This window comes from Crocodylus siamensis, chromosome 5 (assembly GCF_052110815.1).
Source record: "Crocodylus siamensis isolate JL-2025a chromosome 5, ASM5211081v1, whole genome shotgun sequence".
NCBI lineage: Eukaryota > Metazoa > Chordata > Crocodylia > Crocodylidae > Crocodylus > Crocodylus siamensis.
In genome coordinates this window covers 162,817,059-162,836,695 of record NC_143399.1, presented here as the reverse complement: position 1 = coordinate 162,836,695, position 19,637 = coordinate 162,817,059, and the positions used below count along the sequence as shown (strand labels likewise).

The 19,637-nt window shown below is 39.2% G+C and overlaps 1 protein-coding gene across 1 annotated transcript in view; it reads left to right on the top strand.

Annotated features, from left to right (window-relative positions):
• Positions 1-19,637, top strand: part of PHF14 (PHD finger protein 14) — a 289,953-nt gene that overhangs the window by 164,220 nt on the left and 106,096 nt on the right. The gene's annotated exons all lie outside the window — the stretch shown is intronic.

The window sequence follows — 19,637 nt, the reverse complement described above, 5'->3', positions numbered from 1 at the left end:
TATATTGTGTGTGTGTGTGTGTGTGTGTGTGTGTGTGTGTGTGCGCGTGCGCGCGCGCGGTTCAAGGCATGAACAAATGTTCATTTCTACTGGTGCAAATTTCTGAGTGGACAGGGAGCAGCCTTCTCCATTCTGCTTCTGCTTTCTGGGAGCAGTGCAGAGTGAGTATTGGAGCACAGCCCTCAGCCACTTTCCTAAGCTGGAAAGTGCCCCATTTGGGAAAGAGACAGGAAGTAGTGGTGTCTGCTCCCCTCCTCCTGGATGAGTCCAAAAGGAGAGCAGTGAGGCAAAGCCCCTAGTTCTTTCCCTAAGTTGGGCAGTTCTTTGCTCTACTTCCCTCCTCTCCTGGGACCAGTTCAGGAGGGGAAGTGAGGAGTAAGGCAAAGCTCCCAGCTCCTTTTCCTTACATTGGGCACTGCCCAGCCTGGAGGAGGCAGGGAGCAGTGGCAGCTGCTCCTGTCCTGTCTTGTACCCTAGTCTGGGAAACAAGTGGGAAGCAGTTGCTTCTCTGCTTTGCCCTCAGTCTCAGGGAGCCTACCTGTTTCTCACTCCAGGGGCTAGAGTGAGAAGCAGGAAGGAGGTGGTACTGCTCTCTCTCTACTTTTGCATCTGGGCACTGGGAGCTGAGCAGACTGAGCTGTGTGGCAAAGTCCCTGCCTGCCTCAACACCTGGGACTGTAGTGTGAGAAGTGGGTGGGTGCTTTGCTCCATTATCCTGGGAGACCCACCCCATCCCTCCTGCCCCCATGCCTCTCAGGTGGACAGCACTTGCAGTGATTATAAAGATAGTGGCTAGGGACAGACATTACACATAAACCAGTTTAAATAATCAGAAACTGGTTTAAACTTGTACAAGAACAGATGTCCAATACACATAAACCAGTTTGAAAATGGCTGAAATTGGTTTAAGATAAACTTGGTTGAATGTAATATCACACTTAACTGATTTAGCTCAAACTGATTCCCCCTTGCTGGGGCAGGGGGCTGGACTCGATCTTCCAAGGTCCCTTCCAGCCCTAATGTCTGTTAAGATAAACCAGACACCCCCAGAATCCCAGCATGCTCCCTGGGCTGGATGAGGTGGGGCTCTCTGTTCTACAACAGGGCTGGCCCCTCCCCTCTGCTCCCTGGCTGGAGCTCTGGCAGAGACTAGTAGACATAGCAGGGTCTGCCTGGCTTCCCCCTGCCCTACCCTCCTCCCCCACCCCCACCCCCGTTGCTTGCTGCTTAAGCAGGAATCTGCCCCCTCCATCCCTCCATCCCTTCCATCTCCCATCACAGCAGAAACACCAGTTCCATGGTCCCTAGGCAGGTTGTATGCTAGCTAATGCTGAGAGGTGTCTGTGTGTGTGTCTCCAATTTCACTGGGACAGGCAGAAAGTGACTGCTTACAGCTATTTGGAGGTAATCAACAGGTCAGCCAGTAATCTGTTTAACGAGAGTGTGAAGTAATGGAGAGAGTCTATTGTTTTGCTGATGAGGTGATAATAACTGATTTCAGCCCCCTGCAGGTTTGTTCACCTGTCTGTTTGCTGCAGATGGTATAAAGAAGCATGGAGAGGGAGATTGAAAAGCTCCATATCATTAACGGATGCATGCACTGCACACACACCCAGAGTGCCTCAGAGTGGAAGCCCCTGAGGCCTGGCAACACTCCTGCCCCTTGAGCAGGCAGCGGGGAAAAGCCTGAGGTGGTGCAGGCAGACCTCCCTAATAAGAGGTCAGCTCAGTTCTGTTCAAGGGCAGGGAGGCCCCCCAGCTTCTAGCCTGAGCCACAGTAGGCATGTGCCTGAATTTCCTCAGTCCAGAGAGAATATATGTCCACTTGCAAACTGGTTCAGCCTCACCAGGTTAGATTAACCTGCAAAGATTGAATCAATTCAAGCTCAGGCTTTTTGAATGTCTGTCCCTAGTGGGGCCACAAACTGAGCTTGGGGAAACTTTCCTGACAACCAGTCCCAGGCCCATCACCTTTTAAACAGACACCCTGTCATGCAGATGGGCACTGGCAGGAGAGAAGGGAGGGGGTGGAGGTAGGCACAGAGGGGGCAAAGGGAAGCCAGAGGGAGCTGGTGAAATCCTTGCTTTTTCACCCAAGCAAGGACTGCCTGGTTTGGGGAAGAGGCAAGGAACGGTGGCTGCTGCTCTCTTCTTCTCATGGAGTGATCCAGTGAGGCAGGGGAGCAGTAAAGCAAAGCCCCCAACCTGCTTGCTCCAGGACAGTTCTGTTTTCTCTTGGGAGAATGGGGTTTCTCCCAGTTTGTGTGTGTGTGTGTGTATATATGTGTGTGTGTGTGTATATATATATATATATATATATGTGTGTGTGTGTATATATATATATGGGAGCAAGTGGACTTCTGGTTACTGTATTCTGTTAAATATGCTCTCACAATTTCTCAGTTTCTGCACTATATATTTGCTTTGGGTGTGCTGTTTTCGATATGTGCATATGTGTTTTTGGGATTCAAGCTGTGATTCTGGACATGCAGGCACAAAACATAATTGCAGTCAATATATTTACAGTTGCCATTTTCAAGTTACTGATTTTGCTGTGGTATTGTATCAGTTATGCTCATTGTATTGATTGTGCTTACCAAACCAAAGACCAATGGAAAAATGTTAGTGATGATGCATATTCTCCAGTGGCCTCAGACAAATATAGCTTTATATTTTGGAGGAGGAGGATGATGACACTTACAATAATATCGTATTGCCAAATCTAAGAAATGCAGAATATGTTTGTGTCTTTCTGTAATTCTTCATGTTTAAGACCCAGCAAGCATACCTTGAAGAAATAAACATACATGTGTCTGTTGAGGTTCAATAACCCAACATTACGTATGGAATAGAGTAATGTAAACAAAATGCAGATTGAATAAAATGTACTATTTCTTGTTTCCAAAATAAAATGTGTTTGAAGGGTGAAAAGGGTCCTCAGTTTTTAGATTTATTCAGAATAGTTCACATTATTCTTTGGACTGTTCCTCCTGTGAAACCTAAAGTTGTTATTTTTTTGTTCTGAGTGGAGGATTGTTCATTCGAGATTTTTCCATCCTTCTGACTTCACTGTCTAGTTAATTTTTTTCAGTATAGTTTGATTTAAGTGGTGTTGTATGTTTGCTTGCAATGTATTCAATTAAATTACTAAACTTCAAACTGAGACACATCTAGACAGGTTGGCAAACATTAGTGAACAGTAAATTCATGGCAGTATTCCTTTTGAAGTCTGTGATGCTGCCATGAATCTCTATGATGACTTATTTTAGTGTTAAGCTGGATCTTGTTTAGATAGGAGACTGACACCCAATAAATAGTATGATCTTCTGACTAGTTTGTTTCTTTTTATTTGACTGTAAGCAAGCACCTCTAAAAGAAAGATGCATGCCTTTTTTTGGTTTGTTTTTCAAATTTCATAAAAATTCTGACCAACTTTAAGGCTTCCCAAATGTATTCTTGCACAAGACTTGCACTAAATTTGAATACATAACATCCTCTATAGCAGAATTCTGTCCTATGACATTTAATAGCTTTAACATACAATAAATGCATGCAAGATGTCAGACTGAGTTTATTTTAATTCTCCCATGAGATAGTAAAATCCCTGTTTCCTACTAGCTGGCACACTCTATTAACTGGCACCACGCCATGCCACCACCATCCACCACTCCACACTGCCGTGTACAACCACCCTGCGCTGTTACCTCACCGCCATGTCCACCACCCTGCACTGCTGCCATGTGCAAGTCCCTCACTCCAGCTCCAGTATTTTTAGATAACTGGCATTTTTATGTTATCGGCACCCGGCATTCCCCACTCAGGCCGTATGACTGAGATTTTACTGTACCTCTCCTTTATTGTTGTGGTTGTGAATGAAAAAGAATGCTTTTTTGCACTGGAAAAGTTGGAAGCTTTTGTTGTACCCGTCTGTTTGTGCTGATTTCATTGCAATTGTTTCATTGCAATTTCTAGTCAGTATGACTATTCAGCACAAATTGTTTAGGTATAGGCAAAACATTCTTTTATATAACATTTTATTAACCCACTCTGCACACTTCTCTTTGTGTGCATCTTAACTGCTACCAGTGAAACTGATTGGTAGCTTACTGCACTTAATGTAATTTACCAGTGCTGCATTTTTCTATTCTAATTGAGGTTTTATAGATATGATTCCATGTAGTTCTTGTTGGATGTTTGATGTGCATAGAAAATTCCAGTAGCTGTGCTGTTGTTGTATCATGGTTCTATGGTATTCTTAAATAAAACAAAAAAACCTAGCTGTTGTGTCAAGGAAACTTACCTTTCAGTATTTTGAAATATACATGTGGAAGAAATAATTACCATTTAGCCAAGTTCTAATTGTGTGCAGAGAACTAATGCGTTGATTTAGCAGTCTAGAAGTTTTGTGTTGTCAGATTTACAACTTAGAAATAACATTCACTTCAAATCATGACAGGGAAGTTTTTATGTACAATAGATATTTGAATCATAACATTAAAATTTATTTATGTTCCATCGGCATAAATACTTTGTTTCATATATCGTTTATTCTGCCTTAGTCTTGGGATTGTTTGAGATGTTACCTTATTCCCTGGGATTTCTAAATTTGTGTTTTATGTTTCATTTTATTAATGTCCCTATTTCAACTGAAGAGTTTTGTGTAATTTTTCCCGTAAAAAAATCAGCAAAGGAAAAGAAATGAATTATGAAACTGCTGGGGAAAACTGGTGATATTTTGACCTTGGAAGTAAAGTAAATATATTTTGTAAGGCAGTTTTTCTATCCATTGTAATTTTATATTAACTGGTCCCTTCTGAAAAAGGTTTTTTGGCCTTGCAAGAAACGCTCTGTTAATTTGGATGCACTTACATTCCTGAATTTGAAAATATAAATGTGTCACATAAATAAGTGGGTTTGTACTTTTTCCATATGTTTCTTTTTTAACCTTTTATGTAGTCTTGTTTACAGATGTATCTAAGAAGGTTTAGTTAAGGGAATTTCACATGGTTTGCTATTTTTTATTGTAAATATAAGTAATATAAACAAATGTTGTTCCAATTGCTATAAAGAACTCAGTATGCTACTATTTACAGTGCCTGTGCTGGATAGGCTTTTGGCTTTTACTTGTAGTAAAATATATTCAGGAAAATGTAAAATCAGTTGTCAGCTAATGAAGGGACTTTATTAATAGCAGCTGTCCTGGATTGCAGGGTGACACCAAAGGGCAGGCTCACTAGAGTGGTGGTACTGGGGTATTTGCAAACAGTGGCACTATTATCTGTCAATTCTAGAACCAGCAAGCACTCTAGTACTTGCAGCTGAGGCACTGCTATACCGCACCAATCTGAAATCTTTCAGTGCAGGTGTTTCAATTTAACTTCTCTTTTTTCCCAGCATCCCCACCCTGAGAATAGAGATTAAGATTGTTGAGGCATAATGGTTGAACTGCAGATTATGCTTTTTTTTTTTTAGTAGCAGGTATAGAGATACAAATATGCTTTTGTTTCATCGCATGGTTCAGGGGTTCCCAAACAGTAGTCTCTGCAGGGCTCCAAGCCTTAACTAGCTTTAGGTTGGCTGGTGAAGTCAGTGTGTGAGTATATGTATATTTAAAAAACAAACAAACAAACAAAAAAGGTAGCCATGAGACAGGCCTTGGTATTTGTCTCCTTTATTGTGGCCATGATGAAGAATAATGTCATATTTATTGCTATTTCAGTACTCAGGACCCCATTTTGCTACATAGATAAGGTTATGTAGTCAGAAGCTAAATTCCGAGTGTTAACTTTACAGGGTTATGAAGTAAATAATGCAGTGACATTACACTACATGCTAACCATGGTAATGTCCTCTGGTGTCTGATGTAATGGCCATTTTCAGTTTGGGCAAAATACATAAGTAATGGCTAGGGACAGAAATGACATATAAAACACTTCAAGTGATCTGAAACTGGTTTAAACCTGTAACAGAACAGAAGTTCAGGGCATATAAACCACTTCCAAAATGGCCAAAACCTGTTTAAGATAAATCTGGTTGGATGTAGTATCAGACTTAACTGATTTAGGTCAAACCGTTTTATGGAACTGCTGTCCCAGATCCCTTACTGATTCAAGTTAACTCACAGTCCCTCAGCATCCTAGAATGCTTTACAGCTCTGGGCTATGCTGTCTGCTCCAGTGGAGCAGGGCTGACCACTTCCCCACTGATCACAGAGCTAAGGTACTAAAGCCTCAGCTCCCAGCCAACACCTGTCAACCCAGTGGGACGAGGGACCAAGGGAAGAGGCCCAGACCAGTGGGGGCTATTCATTCTTGCATCAGCCAGGTGAATGGGGTTGGCATTTGCTCAGCCCCACACCCTCCCCAGCCCCAGCCTGTGAGGGGGGATCCACACTGGCCTGGCCCTTCCCTGGCCAGGTTCTGCCCAGTGCAGTGTGGGGAAACCACCACCAAGAGCTTTTCACTCTCCACAGCCTGGCTTACCATGCTAGGATCCGATTCTGGGAGAGATTCTCAGTTGGCTCTCCCTTCCCTGTGGCTGACAGCAGGGGGGAGGAAAGGGGGACAACGTTTGCCGAGCAGCCAGTCAGGCCTGGGTTGCCACTAGGCTGGGTCCTGCAGCCTTAGGCAGCTGGCCATTGAGGGGTGGTGTGTGAGAGCACCCCTGTGTTTCTGACCTAGGCTAGTGCAGGCTTCTGTCTGTCTTGGCTACCCAAACACTGAACATTGCTTTACTTTGTAATAGGTTCAAGCTATGCGGCTTAGAAAAACGTGAAGATTGAACAGATTCCACCTCAGGCTTTTTGAACCTCTATTCTTAACATTAATGTTTTAAATTCTAGACTGACTCAAAGTCAAAGCAATTCACAAAATTAAAATCTCTTTGGGAAATACAACCTAGAAATATCCTGGAGCAAGAATTCCAGTTTTAAATTGTTACTTTCCCATTAATATTTAGATACAGACTTTATTTTGATTGATAAATAGATGTCACAGAAGTTCTAAATTTTGCAATTTTCAAGAAATTTACAAAACAATGTAGCATTTTTTTAAAACTTCCACTATTGAACAATCTGTTTAAACGGCTGAATGCTATTTCACCTATTAGATGACTAAATGAAATTGTATGCTACCTCGCTTGAGTCCTTGAAAAGCTGTTACTGCACAAGGTGGGTTGGGTCCCCTTCCTCCTTGCTGCTTTTTGTGACTTAGCTTTAAAGTTAGGATGAAGGCACATTTTTAAAAAGAACAACAAAGCAGCAAACAAAAACCGTATCCCACTTTTTCAAACTTTGTTTCTCTACAGTAAAGATATATCTTTAATTGCAAATTGTGACCTGTGTAAAGTCTTAATTCATTTCCTTCTGTGTCTTCAACAGAAAAAAGAAACAAAAAAATCCCAACTTTATTTAAGGCAGCGATTTTCAACCATCTTTTATTCAAGGCACCCCTGAGAAAATGCCTGCTCTTAGTTTTCACTCATTTTTTGACTACAGAAAAATAATAGAATAATTTGTCTGTTGCCGAGAACTCAGAAAAACCATAATGGGTCAGAATGTTTTAAACAGTAGTCCTATTTGATTCCTCTTTGAAATCTCTTCTTATATTTTCTGTATCCACTAATATGCATGAGGTTAAAAGGGCACATTATATCTTAGATAGAGTATTAAGTTCTTCTGAGGACCCCTTCCAGATGCTTCCCTAGTTGCAACATTTTTACAAAACTGAGACAATATTGAACAAAAAGGTGGTATGTGGCAGAAGCAGGATCCTGGGAGGTTGTCTAGAGTTGCTTAAATTCCACTGCTTCAATCAATTCAATTCCTGGGTCCATTTTATCTTCCTGACTTTATCACATGGTTACTTTTGGCTTAATTATACTTCTGTTCCTGTTCTAGTGATAAATCTTTCCTGTTATCACAGTAATTTAAAAGACAGTTGCTATTGATTAAAAGAGGAGATTGTAGCCAATTTATTATCACAATGTGAATGCCAAATACCATTCTAATTCTCAATTTTGTAATTTTAGATCAGGTGGATTTGACTCATAAGCACCCTAACTCTTAAACATAAACAGGAGCATCTTATCATCTTATAGAAATGTAAAGCAATAAGGTATATACAGGTGCCTTACTTCAGTGCAGTGGAATTATGTACTTAGGAAATACTGTGTGGCTGATTAATATTTTATAAATTACAGACACAAAATCTGACATTTTAAAGAAACTGTTGAAGGGATGATTTTATAAACTGTATCATTATTGATTTCTGTCCTATTAATACTATTTTATTGTATTGTATAGACATGTTGTATTACTTTGACATTTTATAAAAGAATACATGTATACTTGTTTGTGTATGCAGTGTTTCTGACTTATCTTTATAATGGGTTTCTTGTCACAATTTAATATACCCGACAGGCAGACAAAATATTTTATTAATTGTTTAAAACATCAACAGAAATCCTTTAAGTAAAAAGCAGCCTGATGCACACTTTAGTATAGACTTAGAAGAACTTTTTTCTGTAACATGCATAGTAGAAAAAAAGTACATTTTAAATAAAGTTATTATTCTCACATAAGGAAACCATACCCTGGCCATCTGGTATCAGACGAAAATTTTGTTTTTCTCTAGCATTCTCCCACAGTATTAAAACATTTGAGAGATGTTTTGCTTACTAGGAGGTTGTTGACATTTTTTAAGAGCCATTTTTAATATCTTTATTTGTTAAATGTTGGTTAATTCATATTTTAGCATAAGGGATAAATTAAGGAATATGGGAGGAAATAGAATAAGACATCATTGAAAGAGGTGCTTTCCACTCATCTGCTACACAGGATATGCCCAGTGGTGCATCCTATAGTAACCACATCCCAACACCATAAGAAACTTGTCTTTCTTTTCAATTCCTAGGTTTTGCCAGCATATGGAATTGTTATATTTTCCCAGATAACCAATTCCCAATCAGGCTATACAGTGTTTCACATGGACAGCACTTTCAGAGAAGCAATTAGAACTGGCTAGTTAGGGTTTGTGTTGCACTCTACTGCAACCTACTTTTTGCACTCTTGGAGAGGACAAGTTGCCACCTACTTAGGGCTGTTATAGTAAATGTTATTTCAGATTTGCATGACGCTTCTAAGGTAAGATATTGATGCTGTAGGCTCAGTTTCCAGGAGTCTGCAGATATCACACAACTTTGTTCACAACTTAGTGACATTTTGGTCACTCAACAATCCCAGTATCTAGACAAGTTTAGCACATGGTTGAGGGGCTGATTTTAAAACCTAATAAAACACAGATTATGCTGGATAGTAGCAGGAAGCAATTTAAGACTTTATGCTGTAGAATCAAGTGGTGAGGCTAGTTTGTAGGTTTAATTCCTTGTTTTCATCTAATTTTCATGCAGCTGCATCTATACAAAATAGGTTCAGCCATTTTTGGTTGGAGAGAGGGACAACTTGCCATCCGTGTGGTTGATAGTCATTGGCATCATTATTATGACCTTGGTCATATTTTGCTTATAATGCAAGGAAAAATATATTATAAAAGCAGATGGAATATTAAAATAAGATATGAAACAAATGATATCCCACCTTAGCCTTGTTTACTAAATGCTTGTCCAAACAAGGTGATCTTACTGTGTCCAGGCTCAGGCTCCAGCGGGTCTTCAGGGGGAGAACATTGCAAAGCTGAAGAGCAGCTACTGAAGATGACCTCTGACTAATCTCATTAGCATTAACCCTGAAGTAAGAAGGGTTATAATGGGAGTGCTTTCACCATATATATTTTTTCACTGTGTGATCATACAGGCCTCGCAGTTATAATAGTTTTACAAATAGTATCCTTTTATGTCTTGCATATCTAGCCACCCCCATCCAGTTAATGCAGCAGCTGAGTTCCAGCCTGTTTCAGGTCCTTCATATTGGCAGTCCCTTAGAGTTTTATCAGGGGGAGAAGCTGCTTTTGTAACTGAACTGTCTATGAGGAAAATGGACTTTTGGATCTGCCCTCTGGTTACTAATGAGGAATTTAAGCCCGAGTTCTTAAATCAGAGGATCTTACATATTCCTACTAGAGAGACAGTTACTTCATTCCTATTTCATCAGAAAAATCAGCCAAATAGACCTGATCCATTCTATTGGCATTTCTTGGCATAGTTCATTTAGGTTGCACCAAAGAGAAGTATTTGTTTAACCAAAAATTGACAACAATGTCTTGTCTGAGATGTTGTAGTAAAGGTTTTCTCACTCAGAGATAGTAAACTTTAAACATACTACTCTGAAAATTAATTTACCTTCTAAACAATTAATGTGTCAAATTTTGTAGAAAATTTGGCCATTACAAATAACTATAATATACAATCCATCCTGATCTAGAGACACACTGCTACCCTTTCATACCCCCTTAACACTGAGGAAGGAGTAACTGTGCCAGGCTTATAATCACTGCACATTATATGTACTGGCACTAAGTGGGCTGTACTATTTTGAAGGGGGTGTCTTGTAACTCACTACCATCTTGCATCACCACATGAGCTAGGGTATGATTCATTTCTAAAATATAACATTAACTATGGAGTTTCAACTTCAGTTGATGTTGCATGAATAAACCGTGTAAAAAATGCATTTATTTCATATTTGGATATCTTGCCTGTTTTTACAAAATATTTGCTAACATTGCTTTTCTCCCTTTGAATATATGCAAAGTCACTTTCAAGATTCAGCATTTCATAATGTGGAAGGAGGGCTGAGAATTAATTTCATATTATCATATATTGTTTATATTATAAACAGCCTAACCTGGTGTCTTTAAGGTACCAGTGAAATTTTCTTGTGGGTTTTTTTGTTGTTGTAATTATCACCATGTAATAAATAAACCACCAAATTTGGTAAGATTTAAAGAGTAGTATTCAGTTGAGCATACTTTTCCTTATAGTGAATACAGAGAGATTACATTTTAGAGATCTCTGATCCTCTCATAGTATGCTCATTCTAAATAATAGCAGGTGGAAGGAGGAGTTTTGCTTTCAGTGAAAATGGATAGGCAGTCCCGGCAATTGCACATTGAATCAGATAGACAGAGACAGCTGCAGAAGGAAGATATGCATAGCAAAAACCAGATCAATTGGATTCAGTCACATCCAAATGAAATTACATCAGTCAATAACCTTCCTTTCAAGTGACTGAAATCTTTCTGGCCCAAATTTTTCTTGTCAGGTTACTCAGTTTTGCCAATGATTAAAGTATCTTGAAATTGCTTCGATACCATCAAGGACCTTGTTGTGACAAGGTCTGTAAATGCAGTCTCTTAGAAGAGAAAGCTGGGCTTCATGTAGAGTATTGAGTGTATTGACTGAAATATTTTCTGTGAGTCTTTAGAAGCTCTTGTTCTCAAAGACATCATAGAATGGAGGAAAACTACACTTTTCATATTGAAAGAATTCAATTCCCTGGTCTGATATCTATATTTTATTCCATTCTATGTAAGTGGGTGTGTTTTGGGTTTTTTTTTGAAGAATCATGCATTTATGTTGAAGTGAAAATAGTGCAGTATAGTGTTTGAAATGCACAGTTCTATAGATCAATAGATGATCTTATTTTTAACTCAGTATGTTTATACAATGACCCATTTTAAAGGTCACCATTTTCTAATAATTAGCATAATGAATTAAAGCAGTTGCATTTTCTTCTGTCAGTACTTTATGAATGCTGGTATTTGATACTGTAAATAAGGTTTTTTCCCCCCGGTCTGATCACTCTGTGTGTGTGTGTGTGTGTGTGTGTGTGTGTGTGTGTGTGTGTGTGTGTACACATATGCATACACACACACACGTTGACATAAGATTTTTATATAAACAAAATCATCTAGATTGAGATTATATTATCAAATACAGTTTTGTACTAGTTAAGGCAGCATTTGTAACTGATTGCAACAGTTGTTTCTTAGTGAGACTTACTTCAGTATGCTGCCTAAGAAATATATTGTATATCATTGGGTTTTATGTATATGTGTATATATAAAAGATTTTGATTCTTGGAAGTGCTGAGTTTTCACAACAACCATGAATTCCACTAAGTATTATAAATACTTGTTACATCTTAGAATCAAGAGGCAAATATTGTTTAGACAGGAGAAAGTGAGCTTTTAAAAGATGATGTTGGCTAGTATTTTGGGCTACTTACCATCTAGCGTAGATACCTACCTAGGTAGTTTACTACCTTTAAAAACGTGTCAGTTTGTCATAGCCAGCTCTTTTGCTGTGGTTAATGGTTTCAATTCCATTCTTGTCCATTGTCCACTACTGTGATATCCCATCTAAATATTCTCTCCTCCACACCCCAGTACATCTTGAAATTTGTCAGAGTATGCAAGAGCTGGCTGCTGTACTTCAAGGGAGCAAAATTTACCTCTGTGAACCTTTATTACGCAAACCTGCTTAAATTTGCACACCTTATTCAAAGATTTTGCTTATGGTTGAAAGTTTATCTCCCATAAAATTCATCACTCCCCTTCCCAGTCCAAAACATTATTCTTCCAAAAAAAAAGTTAACATAGTATTTTAAAAAGTTTCTACAAATGAATAAGGATCCTTTCATTTTCCTACTAGCTTAAAACTTTATATAATATTAAACCCGCTGTTCTGTAAATGTTGTATGAAAAGATCAAATCAGAAGGGTCTGTGATCCATCCTCTCCAAAATCTCAAAATAAGTTGTTCCATCATCTGTTTCAAAATTATTTCAAAGGAGATTTTACATAAAAACTACCTATTGTTACCTGACTGAGGGAGAAGGGTATTGAAATAGCCAGAAGTGTGGGCTAGGGGGTAATGATTTTCACTGTGTGCTTCCTCCTGTCTCCCCAGAATATGTTCGAATATAAATTCAAACAACTTTGAATTTAAGATGACTGACACCCCCCCAATAACTAGTTTCTGTATGTGAAAAATTATAAATTCATTAAAATTTTCCATGCTTAGACTCAATTTAAATTTGCATTTTGCCCCCTGCCACCAGTCGTTATGGCAAGAAAAGCAGCCCTTTAGGGTAAGGGTCCAGACCCCTTCCCCCCTGCTCCTTGTCCCTGCCTCCCCATGCATGCCCCTTCTGCTGTCTGCCCCCCACCATGTGCCCCCCTGCCATATGTCCTATGCTGCCTGCCCCTCTGTGCCTCTGCCCACCCCTGCTGCCTGCACCTGCACCCTTGTCCCATGCCCATGCCTGCACCTGCCCCCAATTCCCTTCTTCCTCCACTTCTGCTTCCCACTGCAGCTTGCCCTCCTACCATTTTTGTGCCTATCCCTCCCTTCTTACCTTCTGCTGGAAGCAAAAACCTCATCTTAGATTTTAGTAAATATAGTAAGTGGGGATTTGTCTTCATTTCTGTCCTCGCTGGGAGAGAAGACAGAAGAATATAGTTCTTCCTTTAGAGGAACAAAAATGTATAAGAAACCTTTCTGGTTAAAATAACTTTCACCTTGCCTATTTCCACCCTATTCTATTCTCTGAGAGGAAAAACTTCAGAGCTCTTCCTCCTGTTTCTGTTTCAGATGCTGTTATCTAATAGGTCTCCCTTTAGCAAAGTTTAACGTTTTCTCTGAATCATAAAAAATTAGGGTTAGAAGGGACTTCAGGAGGTCATCTAGTTCATCCCCAACTACATCATCCCAGCCAAGGCTTTGTCTAGCTGGGCCTCCAAAGATGGAGATTCCCCAAGCTCTTTGGGTAACCTGTTCCATTGCTTTAGTACCCTCCTCATGAGAGAGTTTTTTCCTAATCTCTAACTTAAACTTTTGTTGCTACAACTTGAAACCATTGTTCGTTGTTTTGTTATCTGCCACTACTAAGAACAGTTTAGTTCAAGGGTTGGCAGGATTTTTGGTCCGAGTGCCAAAAACACCCCAACCTTGACTTTATAAAATGTTGGTGTGCCAGGTGTAGATGGAGGAGCTGTGAGGGACCCGATGCTTGTTGTGGCAGTGCTGCCCTGGCCCCTTTCCTGACATCTACCCAGAGGCACATGTGTACCTGCCACCAGCAACGAGCCAGGCCAGGCTCTTTGTAACCACTCTTCAGGTAGTTGAAGGCTGCTATTAAATCCCCTTTGTCCTCTCTTCTCCATAATAAATAACCCCAGTTTCCTCAGCTTTTCCTTACAAGTCATTTGCCTCAGCCCTCTAACCATTTTCATTGCTCCCCACTGGACTCTCTCCAATTTTTCCATATCCGGTCTGTACTGGGGCTCCAAAACTGGACACTACTCCAGATGTGGCCTCACCAGTGCTGAATAGACAGGAATAATCATTTCCTTCAATCTGCTGGTAATGCTTCTGCTAATGCAGCTCAGTATACTGTTAGCCTTCTTGGCAACAAGGGAACACTGTTGGTTTGTATTGAGCTTATTGTCCACTGTAATCCCCAGGTCCTTTTCTGCAGAGCTGCTGCTTAGTCAGTTGGCCCCCAGCCTGTACTTATGCATGGGGTTGTTCCATCCTAACGGCAGAATTTTGCACTTGTCCTTATTGGACCTCATGAGATTTCTTTTGGTCCAATCCTCCAGTCTGCCTGCCTTTGAATCCTAGGCCTACCCTCCAGCCTATCTACTACTCCCCCAGCTTGGTGTCATCTGCAAACTTACTGAGGGTGCACTCCATTGCATCTTTCTGGTTGTTGATGAAGATGTTGAACAAAACAGGCCAGACTGGCCCCTAGCCCAAACTGACTCCATTTGATATAAGCTGCCAACTAAACATTAAGCCACTGATTACTACCCTTTCAGCCTGACAATCCAGACATTTTTCTATCCACCTTACAGGCCATTCATCCAATCCATACTACCTTAACTTGCTTGTAAGAATGAAGTGGGAGGCCATATCAAAAGCCTAGCTAAAGTCAAGATATATCACATCTACTGCCCTTCCTGAATCCACAGAGCCAGTCATCTCAGCATAGAAAGCAGTCAGCTTGGTCAGGCTTGACTTGCCCTTGCTGTATCCATGCTGACTGTTCCTAATCACCTTTTCCTGCAAGTGCTTAGAAATCTATTCCTTGAGACTACCAGTCAGCTTTGAAAATTTTAAATAGGAAAAACTGGCTGCAGAATTGTATTTGGTGACAAAATTTCCTAGATACATCAAAATGAAAGACAAGAATGCACAAGGGAAAGTCATATCACTCAATATGATCAAACTACGGGCACGTGTTTTAATAGCAAAAGCAGAGAAGAAGCATATTGAGGTTCCACAAATCATTAAAGTCAGTAATCAGTTTCAGTTTGTGGATAAGAATGAGTTCTTGTTTGTATGTTTGTCTTCTGTTGACATGATTCATTTCATGTTTGGGTTACTTCTATATGTAGAGAAAATAGGGCTGTGTGAAGCTTCAGTCCCTGATTTGATTCAGTTGAGATTCAGCCTGATTCAGTGGCTGAATCTCTGAATCTGAATTGAATCAGAGGACCCTTTAATCTCTCCAAATCAAATTGGAACCCTCTGAATCAATTTGGAAAGATGCAGAGATTGAGACACAGACACGGCTTTAAACGTTTTTTCTACATACCTCTAGGTAGCAAGTGGCTCATGAATGCTGCAATGCTAGGTCACATGGAGCCCCCAGTGCTTCTGTGGGATGCTCTCCAGCATGCTTGGCAGCAGACCCAGAAGTGCACCAGAAGTGCTGCTGGTCCACTTCTGGGTCCACTAGGGAGTACGTGGGCCCCACTCCAGCTCAGTGACTGGTGCCTTCTGGGTCTGGAGGGGGTACCCAGGGTCCCCCTGCGGTTGATCGCCGAGCCGGGGAGGTGTGGGGGACTCCCCGCAGTGTGCTCCCTGGCAGACCTGGAAGTAAACTGGAAGTACTTCACTTCTGGGTTCACCGCTGACCACGTGGAGAGCCCCCTGCACCCCTGTGGGATGTTCCATGTGCCCCAGCATCACAGTGATCATGAGCTGTGCTGGTACCTCGAAGTATATTTTAAAAAAAACAACCCCTCTTAAAGCTGTGTCTATGTCTGAATTGCTGATTCTTCGAATCCTCATTGAATCTTCAGGTTCAGATTTGGCTGAATCGAATCAGGGACAGTGATCCAAATCAACAAATCAAATCACTGTCTGTGATTCAGGCCAAATCTGAATTGAATAAGGCCTGCTTCACACACCCCTAGTAGAAAGACATTTTTTTCTTCAAATAATCAGTTATCAAATAAGTGGGGGTTTTGTAAGAAATAAATAGTTGACACAGCCCAAGCTGTACATGTGAAATCAGAGTGTAGTTCGTTAATAATTTATTTTAAAGATGAAATTATTTCTTTTTTTAATATCAGTACCAAGGTAACAACAATAACAAATTTTCATCAAAAGTATGCAAGGCAGAGAAATGTTACTATAGATCCCATGTTGCTATTTTTATGCATATGCTGTTCATATTTTTTTACCTGTTACTGCTCCTCTTGCATGAATGTAGATTCTTCTACAGCTCATTAAAAATATACTTTCTTTATAGGCTTCCTGCAGTTCTAGAGCATTTATTCAGTACTGTTTCATTTGCGAGCTTATTATTAAGTCATAATTCAATATTAAATACTAAATTCAGTTCAGTGCACTTGATTTAAAGATCTAGCCACATCCAAGTTGATCAAGTTCAAATGAGATGGGAGAAGTGAAGTGGATTTACATGTTACCCCCCACCACCACCACAACCGCACATCAAAGAAATGGCCCCTTAAATCCAATATTATGTGAATATTGCTTCAAGCAAACTGCTAGTGAAATCTGTGGCAAAACATTCCTGTCAGGTTTTTTTCAGGGGCTAATTTTTCTTTGACCCTTGCCCGATAGCAGCTTCCAGACTCATTTTACTCCTTTCCATTTTTTAATTTAATTAAAATAGAATTGCAACATACAAATAAACTCTAAAGCTGTTATACTGGAATTTCCGTATAAAAATTGATATGAAACTGCTCTGAGAGCAGATTCAGAGAACACTAAATATCTGGTGAAAATCCCATAAAGTGGTCCATGTATTTGTATTTATTCATTAATCTCTTATAGTGCAATAGGTTCCTTTTTTTTGGAACGAGTATGGAAAATGAGGCTCACTAAAATTTACCAATGTCCATAGGGAAGTGAAGAAAATAAAGAAAATACTATCAAGAGTAAAGTTTAGCATATGTAGCATGCAGCTGTTAGTAGAGGGAGAGAATGCAAATAAAACTGTGAAGAAAACACAGATGAGCAAATAACAGAGGAACTGTGAGCCAGAAATCTTTTTAAATGGTTGGCTCAAAGAGGCAACCATGTTAAGAGTAGTTTAGATACCATAATATTTAATAAGCTGAGTAGAAGGAGTTGATTCTCTCTTGAGAGCGGAGCTACAATAAAAATTAAAGAAACTTATTTCTGAACCTCTTTCTATAAAGCAAGCATCTTCTCTCGTTTAAAACAAACCACCCAAAAAGCATAGACACTTGGTTATGGTTTCAAATATGAGGAAAATTATAACGTGTATGGTCATATCTGTCTGAATGCAGCCATTGCTTTTTTGATCAAAACCTTTTCTTTGATCAAAGTCTTTTCTCTACAGTTCTATGGGTAGCTTCTGTTTTTGACCTGTAGAAAAAGGCCCTTATGAGCATGTCATTAGTCTTCAACTGTCTATTTGGATCTGACCATACATATTAACTGCATCTAGTATGGTGTTAAAATGTTTCATAAGACAGAAAGCAGAGCTGCTATGATCTTTAAATGTTAATATTCTTTTCTTATCACTTTACTGTGTAGATACCCTTCATGAGACACCACTCTGCCACAACTCATCCTCAGAAGCAATCCTGGAAACCTCTTTAATAAATGTGATTTTTTAAAATGTGGATAAAATCCTCAATAGAGTACATAAAGTAAAGGAAAACAGCTATCTTGTCTTTTCCATAAGCTTATTATGACAAAAAGTTGAGTTTGCTTGTCAGGTTTGGATAGAATGTAATTGATTGGTTTGTTACTTGGACTGACAAGGCAGTTAATTTGCTTACATTTTTTTGCACTAATCAGGAACATTTGATATGTGCATTGTTGAAAAATACCGGATAAATGTCTTGTCAGAATTGTCCTATTAAGTAATGTCTTTTTCCCCTGTGTTTCCTTGGCAAATGATGATATACAGTACTTGGATTCAGTGAAGAGTGACAGAAGCCTATGGGACTTAAATGCTGTGTGTTCCTCTGTGGTGGTGGTGAATGAAAAAAGCAACGCTTTGCTATCAGCCTGCTGCTCTTCTTTTACGCAGTTTAATAAGACTATTCCTATTTTAAAAACTGCCTTATACATAGACATTTATTTAAAGGATTGTTTCCACTAAATGTTGAGTACAGTGGCAATGAGACGTGTAACACAGTTGATAATTTTTAATTTTGAAATAATAGACATGCTACAGAAGAACTGATTTTTTGCTTATTAGCATGAACTAATTGTTTCCACTTTCATCCATTCAAGTGTAAAAAAATATATCTATATTCCTTTCTGGATCACTGCAGAAACAATGAGGAAGACCTGAATATATACAGGCCTTATTTTGTTTGACTGACTTTTCCTGTGGTATTCAGGTCAAGTTTCCTTTCCACCTACCCCCATTTAAATTAGAGATTATATAAATTGGGGGAGGAATGAAGAACTGATCTCATAGCATGCCAGCTGAAAGATCTTCGTCTTCATCCATTTGTATCCAGATAGATACAGACATAATATTTTGATCTGCAAACTACATTGATCAAGTTCTTAAATCTACAACTACACTATATTGACATCACCGTCGTTTCAACTTGAACTTGCCAGGAGGTGGGGGGAGAATTCTGCTTAAGTAAAATCAATTTTATAACTTTGCAACGTATAATCCTGGAATTTCTTGGTACCTGGTGCAATTTTTGTCATCTATTATGATATAATTCTAACTGAAAAATGCTTTTAAACTTGAGAAAGCAAAAGAGGGAATAATATGCTGTATTAAGTCAGCCGAGAAACATCAGTTGGTGTTTACTAACCTGCAACTCGTGTCTTAATTGGGCATCATGCGTTCGGATATATTAAATAAAATTAACTTGATGTATAACAAGTTGTAGTGTTTAAAAAAAAAACACCTTATCAAATTCAGAAGTTCAAGCATAGATACTTAACATTCTGTAAGACATGCAACATTCTCCTTGAGATGATGAACTATATATTCTGAGAGAGGTAAATTTTCAAGTGCAAAAGTTTATTTTCCATAAGAGAGGACAGAGTTTTGATGCTTCTATTCTAGAATTCTGAAATACAGTTGACTAAAAAAAAAATTATATCTTCATAGGTAACATTGTGCAAGAAACTAGTTCCTATTTGTTATCTGGCTAGGAATAACTAATGATTTTTAAAATATATTTTACTAGAAAACCAAAGATGGTGTGACTTTTGGTCAATAATAACCTAGTGCTTTACTAGTTTTAGTCCTTAGTGAAGCTGTTAGGCTTTCCTTCTCCTTTGCATTAGTTAGGAGATCATCTGAGATAGAGAATGACAGTTCTTGTTTTTAAGTTACTATGTCAACTCTTCTGTTATATAGTAGTCTTTTCAATATCTAATAAAAAGAATGTCATTCTCCATTGTGTTATAGAT